Raw genomic sequence first — 12589 nt, 5'->3', positions numbered from 1 at the left:
TTCTTTATGAATGACGTCGCACTTTTCAGCATGTGGCTGTTACCTAAATATAGTCCAAGTGTACTCAACTTTGACTGCCACGACGATTAGCTTTACGTGAATATCATAGAGTAATGTTTGATAGGAAGAATTCAGGAAATGATAAAGTTTCAGTGAAATTTTTATGAGCTGGTTGTAGATGTGGTCGGGCATAAAAACCCTTCAATTAGTGACACTACTTGAAAATGTGATTTCTAGTAATGACGGGTTTCCAATTCTCAGAAACGGTAGTATATTAGATTTTAGTTTAAGCTGAATATCTAAATTTAAACAGCGCTTTTTTTTCAAATCAAATCTTTATTTTGCATATTATGGTTACAGCGTTAAGGATATACAGAAGAGGGTCCCAAGGTCAGAAAACCGTACCGGAACCCTCTGTGCATGATCATTAGAAAAAAATTACAAAATAAGCACGAAAAATGAACAAATGAAATATCAAGTCAACCTAAAAACAAGAGTACAATAGTTATACAGAAGAAATGCTACGATAATCGGAGACATCATCATTTTTAAGCGCACAGATGAAAACATATAAATGAATACAGAATGAACTGTAACAATGGATTTCACGTAATGTTCACTTATAAATATAGAGGAAAGGGAGAAAAAAAAAACAGTACACGCTTTGAATATTTAGTATAATTATTGGTTCAGGAAATGAGCTTTGAGTGTTTTTTTTCAATGCAGTAAGAGATGGCGATGTTTTGATGGGGTGAGGAAGAGAATTCTATGCTTTGATAGCACAGAACGATGCTGTCATTTTACCATAATTAGTATAAACTTTAGGCAGCAAGAAGTTATTTTTTTGAGCAAAACGAGTAGGGTTATTATTCTTCAAGGAATCTAAGGAAGTAAACTCGTGGGTGAGATCTTTATTAATTAACCTGAAAAGCAAGGTAATTAAGTTAAGTGCAAATATATCATTAGTGGTGAGCACTTTATTCTCCATGCGCACGATACTAATGTTATCGCGACTAAAGTTAGAAATAATGCGCAGAGCTTGATTTTGTATATGTTGAATGGATGAGAAATGACACTGATATGTGTTGCCGTAGGCAGCGATACCGTAATTGATATGACTATGAATGAATGCGTGATAAAGTGAAAACAGAGCAGGAGTAGACAGACAATGTCTAGCTTTTATTAATGCTCTTATGCCGAAAGAAGTTGTTTTCTTAACTTGTGAAATGTGATTGTGAAATTTTAGTTGTTCATCGAGATAGACACCGAGAAATGAAACAGTCGTTAGTCGAAATGAAGTGGGATTCGAGGGTCACCCGAGGTGAAAATTTTAGTCGTCTTTGAGGAGAACGGAAAACCATGAATTTAGTTTTGTTTGGATTTAAAATCAAGTGATTATTCTGGCACCAGGTGGCAATGTTAGCCAATGCACTGTTTAATTTATTAGCTAACGTTGTTAAACATACATCTGAGTCTGAGACAGTAGTGTCATCAGCGTATAACATGCACTGTGAGGGTGAAGCGTGCGGGGGAAGATCATTTATGTAGAGAATGAATAATAATGGTCCCAAGATGGAGCCCTGTGGCACCCCCTGATTAATTGTTTTAGTGTCTGAAAACTTGTCAGATAAATAAACTGTTAGCTTTCTGTCACACAAGTAGTTTTCCAGAAGGATTAACGCTGGCCCTGTTATTCCATAGGCTTCTAATTTTTTTAGTAACATACGTGATTAATTGTATCAAAAGCCTGGGAAAAATCTAATACGGAACCAACAATAAGTCCTTTGTCTATGGAACTCTTAATGTAGTCAGTTAATGTGATTACCGCCAAGTCGGTTGAACTACCATAACGGAAACCGAATTGGCAGTTGTTCAAGAGATTAAACTTTTTTAGGTAACTATTCAGGCGACTAACAAATAATTTCTCAAATATTTGGCTGACGGATGATAAGATAGAAATAGGTCGGTAAATAGAAATAATTGACCTAGCCCCTTTCTTAAAAATGGGTATGACTTGTGTTCTTAAGGGTGCGCGGAAAAATTCCAGTTATAAAGATGCTGTTAATTATGATGGCTAGTGTTGGAGAGATTAAATGACCTACCATTTTTAGGTGGCGCGCATGAATATCATCTAATCCAGGAGAGGTATCTTTAAGGTTCTTAATCGTGGTGAAAGCTTCTTCTGATGTTACAGGGAAACGAAAAAAACGAAAAATTAACTCGACTCATGCTACATTCAGCTCCCGTGTGATCCTGATTGTAAATTTCGAAAAAGAAGTCACTGAAAGCATTAGCGATTTCAAGGGCTTCATCGTGCGTAGTCATTATACATGATTTTTGAGATTGAAGTGCGACACGTTGTTCTGTTTAGGAATGTATTGAGCAACTCCCATTTTCTTTTAGAATTGTTCTGGCAACTTACAAATTCTTTTTCATAATAATTTTTCTTAGCTTTCTTGAGCAAAGAATTTAAGACGTTGCAGTACTTTTTGTATCTTGATGCCAATGTTAGATTGAAAGGTCGCTTCTTTGTTTTTTTTGTATAAGTTTTCTTTTTTACGCATACTTTTATGAAGACCCTTAGTTATCCAAGGACATCGAGGTGAATTGTAACGCCGTTTATATTTGCTAATAGTTGTATTCCGAGACACGGCTTCCCGAAAAAGATCGCAGAAACTTTTGAGTGCATATTCAGGGTCTTGCACCTGATCAATTTCAGACCACTCAATATTGCTCACATCTTCTATAAAGCTGTTCTTATCGAATACTTTGGTTAAGCATCGTGTACTGTCCGAGCTGTTCGACGAGCTAAAGATGACGAAAATAGGATAATGATCGCTAATATCAGTTTTAATGACCCCAGAGTTAGGTGCAGGAGTGATGTTAGTTAATGCATGGTGTAGAAGCGTTTCTGTTTCATAAAGAGTACATCTTGTTGGCGACGTTATGAGTTGCTCGTAACCAAATCCACTAAAGCAATCAGTATAATTTACACACAGCCTTTTGTCGATATCTAACAAATTGATATTCATATCACCCACTATGAGAACATGTTTGTTCTCTGAAGCTAATATGTTGAAAATGCGATCCATGTGAATCATAAATTCAGAGGAACATGATGATGGCGAACGGTATATACAGCCCAAAACAAATTTTTTTTTAATCAACGGACAAGAACGAATGATCAAGTTCAATCCATACCGACTCACACTGCGCAATAGGTATACTAATGTCACGCCTTCTAGTGTAGGGGATGGCCAACATGGCAAAAACTTTTATGCTTTAGGTTGGTTTATGGGATCTAACGTCTCAGAGTAACCGAGGCCATGAAAGACGCCGTAGTGGAGGGCTTCAGATAATTTCGACCGCCTTGGGTTCGTTGACGCGCACTGACAGTACATATGCCTCTGGCATTTGACCTCCACGAAATGCCGCAGCGGTGACCGGGGTTGAATCCGCGTCTGTTGGGTCCACAGCTGAGCGCCGTAACCTCACGGCCACTGCAGTAGCTTTGAAGAGCGGAGCTGTTTGAAGGAGCAGCGACATCAACTTTACGCATGTCGCGTTTTTTGCGTCCACGTCTAGTTATCGACCCCCTAGTACCGATTCACCACTGATAATGCCAAGGGGGCTGAATAAATATCTGTAATATTGGTTAGTATGACCGGTAACGAGCGCGCTTCAAAAAGAGTGCCAAGCCCGCCACTTTGCGGAGCTGGCAGCGCTGCCACACAGTCAACACGGCGGTCACGCGCCGAAACGGCCACCAGCTGACCGCATGGCCACACAAAACGGTGACACCAGCTTCAGCTGTCATTCCGTCTGCTAGGCGCACACGTGTAGTCATGTCTTCGTCACCACTGCCGTCGTCACCGCCGTCATCAGAAAATACTGAGGGATTGGAAATCCCTGCGATTCGCGACGCCGCGAATCATTCTCGCTTCGATCCTCTGCAAGGAAGCGACTGAAATCGACGCCGGTCCGAGCAGCGACGAGTAGGCACCTGGAGACGCACGCTTAGGCCGTGCTGCCTGGCAAGAACACAGAACAGAAAGAAACGTTTTGGACAGGACAGGTGCTCCTATCCCTTGAATCAACGTAGAGCACAGCTGCGCCTCTAGCGGGAGCAATGAGAACTAGCGTACACGACAGGAGGGACGAGAGACAACCCCCAAGCAAAAGAATCAAGCTCCTAAAATGTAATGCCTGACTCAAGAAGCGAATGAGGAGCCTGCATTTCTAAGGCAGCTTATTTCTTATAGTTAGGCAAGACAACTAAAACACCGTTAGCCGTCACGGTAATACAGTGGTTACGTGCTCGGCTGCTGACCCGAAAGTCGCGGGTTCGAACCCGGCTGCGGCGGTCGCACTTCGAAGGATGCGAAAAGCTAAGCCCGTAGAGTTAGTCTTAAGTGCACGTTAAAGAAACCAAAAGTGGACGAAATTTCCGGAACCCTGCACTACGGTGTGCCTGATAATCATGTCGTGGTTTTGGCACGTAATACCCCAGTTATTGTTATTAGTGCTATAGACACCGTTCTTGTGCAGACAAGGATGTACACTTGGACTCCTCTCGAATAGAAAGTAGAGTTGGGCCTTTATGAGTGCAAAACTTTCATGCCATTCCCAGCGCGTTACCTTCTGTTACGCACTATATGTGACTACCCGATTCAGGGTGCACAAGCATAAAGTAGTACGCCAGCTATACGACTTCATTGGTCGTCCTTTTCGTTGTAAATAGCTTTAAAAGCAGCATCGAGTCTGAAAAAAGGTTATCTATTTTGTGGCACAACCAGTCTAAATGCTACCTGATGTCCGGGAAATACCGCAAAGGGACCTGGGGTGCTATGCAGGATGGCCCGAGCTTCTCGGGCACACGAGTTTGCTCCGAGCCCGCCCTACGACAGTCATGATAGGAAGACAGTGCGGAGAGCGCGATAGAAGCGTTGATAAAAACGGCTAAAAGAACGAGGATGGCGTCGCAAACGCATGCGGGGCATTTGCGGCGGTTTTCAAAGGAATACCGCGTGCGAACGCGTCAGCGCCGCCACTCAGTCAACATTTTGACAGTGCAGCGACGTCAGCGTGATTGTCGCGCTATCTTTTTGCCAACTGATGATCGCGCCTCCCACGGGCGTGTTCGTGGGCGTTTGTCCTCTTTCGGAAAATTCTTTCTTTCCACCTAGTGCATGGAAATTTCCACTCTCGAAGGCAACAAGGGCGACCACGCAGCACTCTGGTGCACCTCGTTTCGCTTCTCTGGAATATTACAGATAAATAAATGGACAGGCTACTGCTATACTTACATTACACGTATGAACATTTTTTTGTATTAGCGAATCGGTAGAAATAGTGTCTCCGCAAACAAGTAATAGTAACATTTCTCGCCGCAAATCCCACCAGGGGCACTTGCTTCATAGCTGTGAGTGGTACGTCGTGAGAGCGGTGAAATTGAATGCGATCGAGGCACCGTAGCCACGTGATGATATAACCTTTAGTTCTTCGTGCGTGTGTGCATAGTCTGTGCGATTAAGCTCATAGATGAATCGTGCCGCTCGCTGGCGTTGTTGCGTGAGCACTGCTCCTCGGCATGAGGCATTAGTCACAGCAAAATGACTTACTGCAGCGGGATTATAAGTATGACCAAGACGACTAGTGCAACCTTCAAAGCCGTCATTGTAGTGTTCATTAATGCTCGGGTTACCTAGTTTATTTGCCATACCGCGCTGCACTATACGTGCATTTATACAAGGAAATAAGTGCAAAGAATACAAATGATCTCATTCCTCTTTCTTTATTGACGGGGTGTTGCTAAAAAAAGAAAAGTCGAGAAATGCCTGTCCGTTTATCTTGGACGTACTCGTGTTTAGATACATTAAAGCAACAAACATAGGTATATTGGAAAACAGTTTAGCACTGGGAAGTAAATGTTCTGAAAATATACAAAACAACACAACGTTAAGCTCTTTTAATACTAATCAAGTGTACAAATGACTATTAGTTATTACATGGATCCTTGAGCATAGAAGAAAGGCCAGCGAAGCAGTCAATTACATGCTTTCATAATGTCCGCTCGATTCAAGCAGTGCAATATTTCATTTTGAATGACGTCGTACTTTTCAGCAGTTGGCTGATACCTAAGTATAGGCTACTGGTTCTCAACATGAATTGCATAGATGATTAGCTTGTATGCCTACGTGAATATTTAGTATAACGAAGGATATGAAAAATTCGAGAAAAGAGAACATTTTTGGGAAATAATTATCAAGTGCCATAATGTGCGCTTTAACGGCGGAGCCGCTTAAGCGGAGCATTGATCCGTCACGTGTGAACAGAAATGATCATCACGAACGTTCACGTGCTCACTTCGTCCTTTTAGTCCTCTTCTTCATCCTCCCTCCCGTAGCACGCGCCCCGATTTGTCCGGCGAGTGATGCAAAAACTGTGATGAGTGAGAGAACGCGTACAAAGAGAGCGAACGAAAGAAAGAGTGAGAGATAGAGTAAAAAAAACCAGAAGAATTCTTGACGAAGCGGGATTCTTGACGAAGCCGGGGTCCACCAAACTTTCAGTGACGTATTTCCGTCACGGAAATGAGGTCGAAAAAAATTACACTATCAGATGGCAAAGAAAAAAGTTCCATCAACGGGCATCGAACCCACGACCGCTCGGTCCGCAACAACAGATGCCGGGCACGCTATCCACTGCGCAACGGTCACAGACTTCAGCGGCTTTACAAACGCGTCTTTTATATCTACCACTCTCCCGGTCGGCGGGGTGGTGTTGCCCTCTGGGAGCGGTAATATAAAGCAATTCTTCATTACTGTGGCCTCCACGATTAGCACCTGCAACACGTTACACGTCCGTCCCATTCGGCGCGTTTTCGAGAGAAGTTCCATTTTATCAAGGCTTTAACACACCGCGAGGTGGCTATCTTAGCGCAAGCGTCGTAAAAGCGTTGGCCTCGCTTGTAGCGTCACGCTAATCCAAACCAAAAATAGGTGTGCGACGCGCGCCTGCCTCACCTGGCTGTAACACCGCGTTCCCCGCTCAAGCGTTCGCCCCCGAGAAATATCGCGGCCGGGCTACCGGGGCAGCACGACGCGCTTTGCGTTTCCCTCTAGTCCGGCCGCGGTGTTCAATCACATTTTAACATGCCGCGGGATGGCGACCAAGTTCTGCGTCCAATATGCGACGCTCTTCTGGCTATCACACCTCGTTCTCTGATTACGCTTTCACCGTTAACTACTACAGCTACCGCAAGGGTTTATTAATAATTTAACATGGACATTAGTCGGAGGGATGGAGATGTACGGCCAACCATCAAAGTGGGTGCATCCACGTTAAACGGTGCTGTAACTGCCAGACATCAATTTACATTGTACAAACTACACTCTTATATCAATGTACAATAAACATTAGCTACTTCTGTAAGTGCACGCTTTACTTTCGAGTTATTCCGATTCCTATGACGGAGGGATCAACCAGCTTTTTTAGCAGCACGCTGCAAGTATCGACTATGCACAACGAACTGTCCCTAGTTCGGCGCTATTACCTAGCAGTTCCCTCCTATTGCAAACGCGGCCGCTGCGGCGAGCGAAGTCAACTTCGTGCGCTCTGTTTTTTTTTATTAAATGTGTTTAAGGAGAGGTTGGTGGCTATACATGGCTCCGGCTACTCCTCTTCCCTTGCTTATTAATTAGCGTCACGAACTTATAAATAAAAGTACACTCACTCACGGCAGTGAGTTACTCACGGCAGTCTGTTACTTCAACGCAAACTTTGCGGTGAAAGCACAAGACGGGCAAATCGCCCCCCTCACGGGATACAGGTGGTGCAGGTAGTAGGCGCACACGCATTGCAACTCCGGCGAATACCGAGCGGGGCGACGACCTTTAAAGCGCGCCCTTCGCGCCATCTTCCTGGTGATGAACAAAACACGCTGAAGCAGCTCCGCGCTCTGTGTAGCGCCAACGGGAAATGTTGTATATAAATAGCTCGCTGTTAGAATGCTGGACGACGTATGCTTCGAAGCCGAGGCGTTTAACCCCGCACGCAGCGGAGCGAGTAGTCGCAGGTTCGAATCCCCGGTCGCACGCTTTGAAAAACAGTTCTGAATTATTTTTCTTTGTGGGATATATATATATATATATATATATATATATATATATATATATATATATACGGGACATGACGGCGAATACCAGCCGAGAGTTGCCATATCCTTGATTTCGCAAAAACCAGAGACAGAGAAAGAAAGAAAGAGAGCAAGGAAGAAAGAAAGAAATATTAAAGAGAAACCAAGAAAACCGCTCGTCTCCGCACTTCCTTCAGGCTTGCCACTTCTAGTCCGGCGCTGCCCTCAACTTTTTTCTTGTCGACGCCGTCTTTTTAAGATGATTTCTAAAATGGACAATTACCGACCCTTAGAAGCTCTTGTATGAGGATTGTACTTTTAGGCGCGCATGTGCACATTTCCAGAATTTTATGCTCCCCAGAATTGGGCCTGCCAAAGTGCCAAAAATATTTAGCCTTTTAATTATTTTATAAGTTTTAACAGCCCGTAGCCACTCAGGCTATTATTGATGCCGTAGGGGAGAGCTTCCGATAATTTCGACCACTTAGGGTGCTTCAACGTGCGCTGGCAGAGCACATGGTCCTCTGCTTTTCCTCTGCTTTTTCTCTCTGCTTTTGCGTCTCAATCGATATGCGACTGTTGCGACTGTGATCGAATCCGTGCCTTTCGAGCCAGGAGCTCACCTCCATGGCCATAGAGGGGCCACGGTGGCTTTTTGCTTTCTTTTTTATGGTTGTGCCTCGTTTATTGGAAGCTGAACTTCTTAATGTGCGACATTGTTTAATCCAGAACGTTGGTAAATCTTGGTGCATCATGCCTAGTTTATTTTGGCATGATGTTAGTTATTTTACGGCCAAAGTAACACATTAAAAAGTTGTGTAGAAGATGCTTCCTGGTTCTCTCATTCAGTAGAGCGAAGATGGTTTTAGAATATGGTATGATCTTTGGGCCAGATGCTTTTTCATCATATTGGGAATTAACTGTTTGTTTTAAGCAATGACTGGCCGGACTTCGTGAAGCATTTGAAAACGAATATTGCTTTCATGCTCAGCTGGTCTGATTGCAATGGCTGAACAATTATAAGCTATGAATCTAAATGTTCTTCAACAAGTCCCGAATAGAGACATGACACAGTGCCATTAACAGAATTCAGCAATACTGTCTTTATATAAAATCGCTGAATCGTGCGAATTTTCTAAGCGGCTAAATATAAGACGCAAGCTATGCGGTATAATAGTTGCGTAATTCCATCAATACTAGTGACATGCGTAATTATTTTATAGTTTTCTAGCAACCGCCTCATTCTAGGAGCATGCTTTATTTTGTGTAATTGTCAAGTTCACGCTGATCATCGCGATTGTTACCACAATTTTTGTGGAGATGCTGACACAGTCTCCAAGAAATAGTTCCACCTTACGTGCCGTATTCGCGACGTGCTAAATTTGGACGCCAGGATGGCATGGCGACTTGTAAAAACGGCAGTGGTATGTGTCGGCATAATAGCTTGCACCAACGTAAAGGATACGATTAATTAAGTTTCAAGCACTTAACTTTTCTTTCTTAGAGCAAGGTCTATCTCTTTGTTAGAGAACGAAAAAGATGCATGGTGTTAACTAATCGGAACCAATGGTCTGTCTGACAAGTGCATCTACACCATCTATTCATCACGCTTTTTATGCGATACGCAATAGGATGACGCAGTAATATTCTCCGTAGAGGCTGCTCCGTCCCTCTCTCTTGACTCGCTCCGGCAAAGAGTCTGGGTCTAATAATCATCATTTGTGGAATATGACTCCGTATCACATTTACCTGTTTGGGTGACTCGCATTATATTTCGGTGCCAATCTGTAGACCATGCTGCTATATTTGCAGGGTAGACGGGCAATATTACTTCCAATTGTTTGTGTGTGTAGACATTAGAGTAGTCCTAAATTTGCTTACTAGTTAAAACATTCAATGAAAGGAAAACACAATTCAAAATACATTTTTACATTATATTATTGAGAACTAACAGACAGCGTTACCAAGGAAAGTATAGGGGGTGTTATTTGTAGTAATTAGAATGTAAATGTGAAGAAAGTAAAGTGGACGAAAAGATAACCAGCCGGCGGCAGGTTATCTTTTCGTCCACTTTATTTTCTTCACATTTATATTCTGATTACTACAAATAACAACCCCTATACATTCCTTGGTATTGCTGTCTGCTAGGTCTCATTAATATTTTGTCTAACAAAGAAAAACGAGCCCTTAAAAGTGATCTTTTTTTCCTTCATTCATAGCGAGGGTTTCGTTCTGGCAGACATGATGCCTTCAGGTAGTATGCGAGGGATTATTGGTCAGCCGCCTGCTCGTGAATAGACCACGTGCTACGTGACGCCAAAAAGGCAGAAAAAAGAGTGTTCCACACTCGCCGCCATGGCTGCGACTGGCGCTGACTGACACTCCTAAGATTCAATCCACATATATACCCTACAAAGTGGACGGGGAGATGACCGCCGCCGTAGCTCAGTGGTAGAGCATCGGACGCGTTATTCGAAGGTCGCAGGTTCGCTCCCTGCCGGCGGCAGGTTACCTTTTCGTCCACTTTACTTTCTTCACATTTATATTCTAATTACTACGAATAACACCCCCTATACTTTCCTTGGTATTGCCGTCTGTTAGTTCTCATTAATATTGTGTCTAACAAAGAAAAACGATCCTTTAAAAGTAATCTTCTTTCCTTCATTTTTACACTATTGTGTGAATTGATGTATTATAAAGGTTACCTTGTGTTTGCGCATGTTACCGATATGTGGCTGTATCAAATGTAGGGGGCAGCATATGTACTCTGCTGTACGGCCTTAGAAGCCAAAAATGCGCGAAATATAGTCCCCAGAGTAGTCCAGTTGACGCCTTACCAGATGGAAGGGGTTAGTCGCATCAACTCTATCCTCCTCGCTTGATTACTGTGGAGTCATTGCTTGCGAACAGCTCAGCTTGCGGCTTCAATGCTACAGTGGTCTTCAGAGAATGTTTTACATACTGAAAACCTCAGCGGCGCGGCAACCTTTTGTTCCGCTAACACGCCAAACGTAACAGCTCCCCTGAGGCACCAAATATCTCGACTGGCCAACTCTAACAACTTCAGGGAAGAATGATCATGGCTTGTTATTAAGATTATTGATGACTTGCCTTTGCGCGACAACTGCATACTCATGACCATTCCCATGCATATCGCCACTTCTTGTAACAAAGGACCACACGTTGTGCGAATACCACAAGCCACACGTGCAAACATTGACTCCGCTCGAACCAAGCCTGAAAGAAGCTTTTATGAGTGCACTACTTGCACATCTTTTCTAGCGCTTTGCCTGCTGTTACACAATATAGAACATCTGCATATCCAGCTCAGAGTCTCGAAGCTTGTGCATGTACACAATGGATAAAGGTGGCGCCAGGTTTATAGCTGCATGGAGCGCCTTTTTTGTTGCGCTTTTCAAACAAACATTGTGTTTCTCGAAAGGTCATCCATTGTTGCCACTGAGGACCCTCGAGTCTGCAGTAAGACGTCTACGTAATGTACACCGGGAGGTGCGAAACTGTGGAGGCCAAAGATATCTAAACCTCCACCAAAAGGAAGGAAACGCGATTATAGGATAGTTTAACGATAAGAAATTATTCTGCTTAACCCGCGGCTCAGAAGTAGTGGTCAAGCTAGCGTGGATAGCCGTGTCGCTGTAATTTATGCGATGTCGCCAGCTAAGCGTAATGCGGCGGGATACCAACTCCAGCGGTGGCGAACGCATCACAATGCCTGTGGAATCCAGAAACCACCTTTCACCGGACATTAAATACACGGTGTTGCAACTCACGTGGCTAGAATGACTTAGGCAAAAGTCACAGATGCCTCATAAAACGCGAAAATTGACCATCGGCGTCGCCGTCCGGCGTCAACGGCGTCAACACGAGTCATTCAAAAAATAATCATCACATGATGACGTCAGAGATGAACAAAATGTGAGATGTCATCATGACGTAATACGACGTCAAATAACGGGACGTCATAGGATGAGGTCATCACATTATATTTTTGCTTGGTCAACGCTGGGCCGATCACGGAGGCAGTGCAAAAGCAGGCGAGGTGCACAAAGCCTACAATGACTCTGATCTTCGAGGCAGTGTAAAAGCAAGTTAGTTGCAGGAAGCTTTGGGAAGATGGCACAGAAGGGCCAATACATGCACTAAGAGGAAAAAGAAGACGAAGATCGCTTGGCCTTCGATTCGTATTCGATGAATGCATAAGAGACCCTGTGAATGTTGGTGGTGTTTCTCACAATTGCGTGCCACATAGCCGTATCTCGGCATCTCTCACGCAGTTGCCCCGCCACGGTGGTCTATTGGTTATGGCGCTAGACTGCTGACCCGAAGGTCGTGGGATCGAATCCCGGTCGCGGCGGCTGCATTTTCGATGGAGGCGAAAATGTTTGAGGCCCGTGTACTTAGATTTAGGTGCACGTTGAAGAACCCTAGGTG

Source organism: Rhipicephalus sanguineus, chromosome 10, assembly GCF_013339695.2.
Source record: "Rhipicephalus sanguineus isolate Rsan-2018 chromosome 10, BIME_Rsan_1.4, whole genome shotgun sequence".
Lineage (NCBI taxonomy): Eukaryota > Metazoa > Arthropoda > Arachnida > Ixodida > Ixodidae > Rhipicephalus > Rhipicephalus sanguineus.
This window is presented reverse-complemented; position numbering follows the sequence as displayed.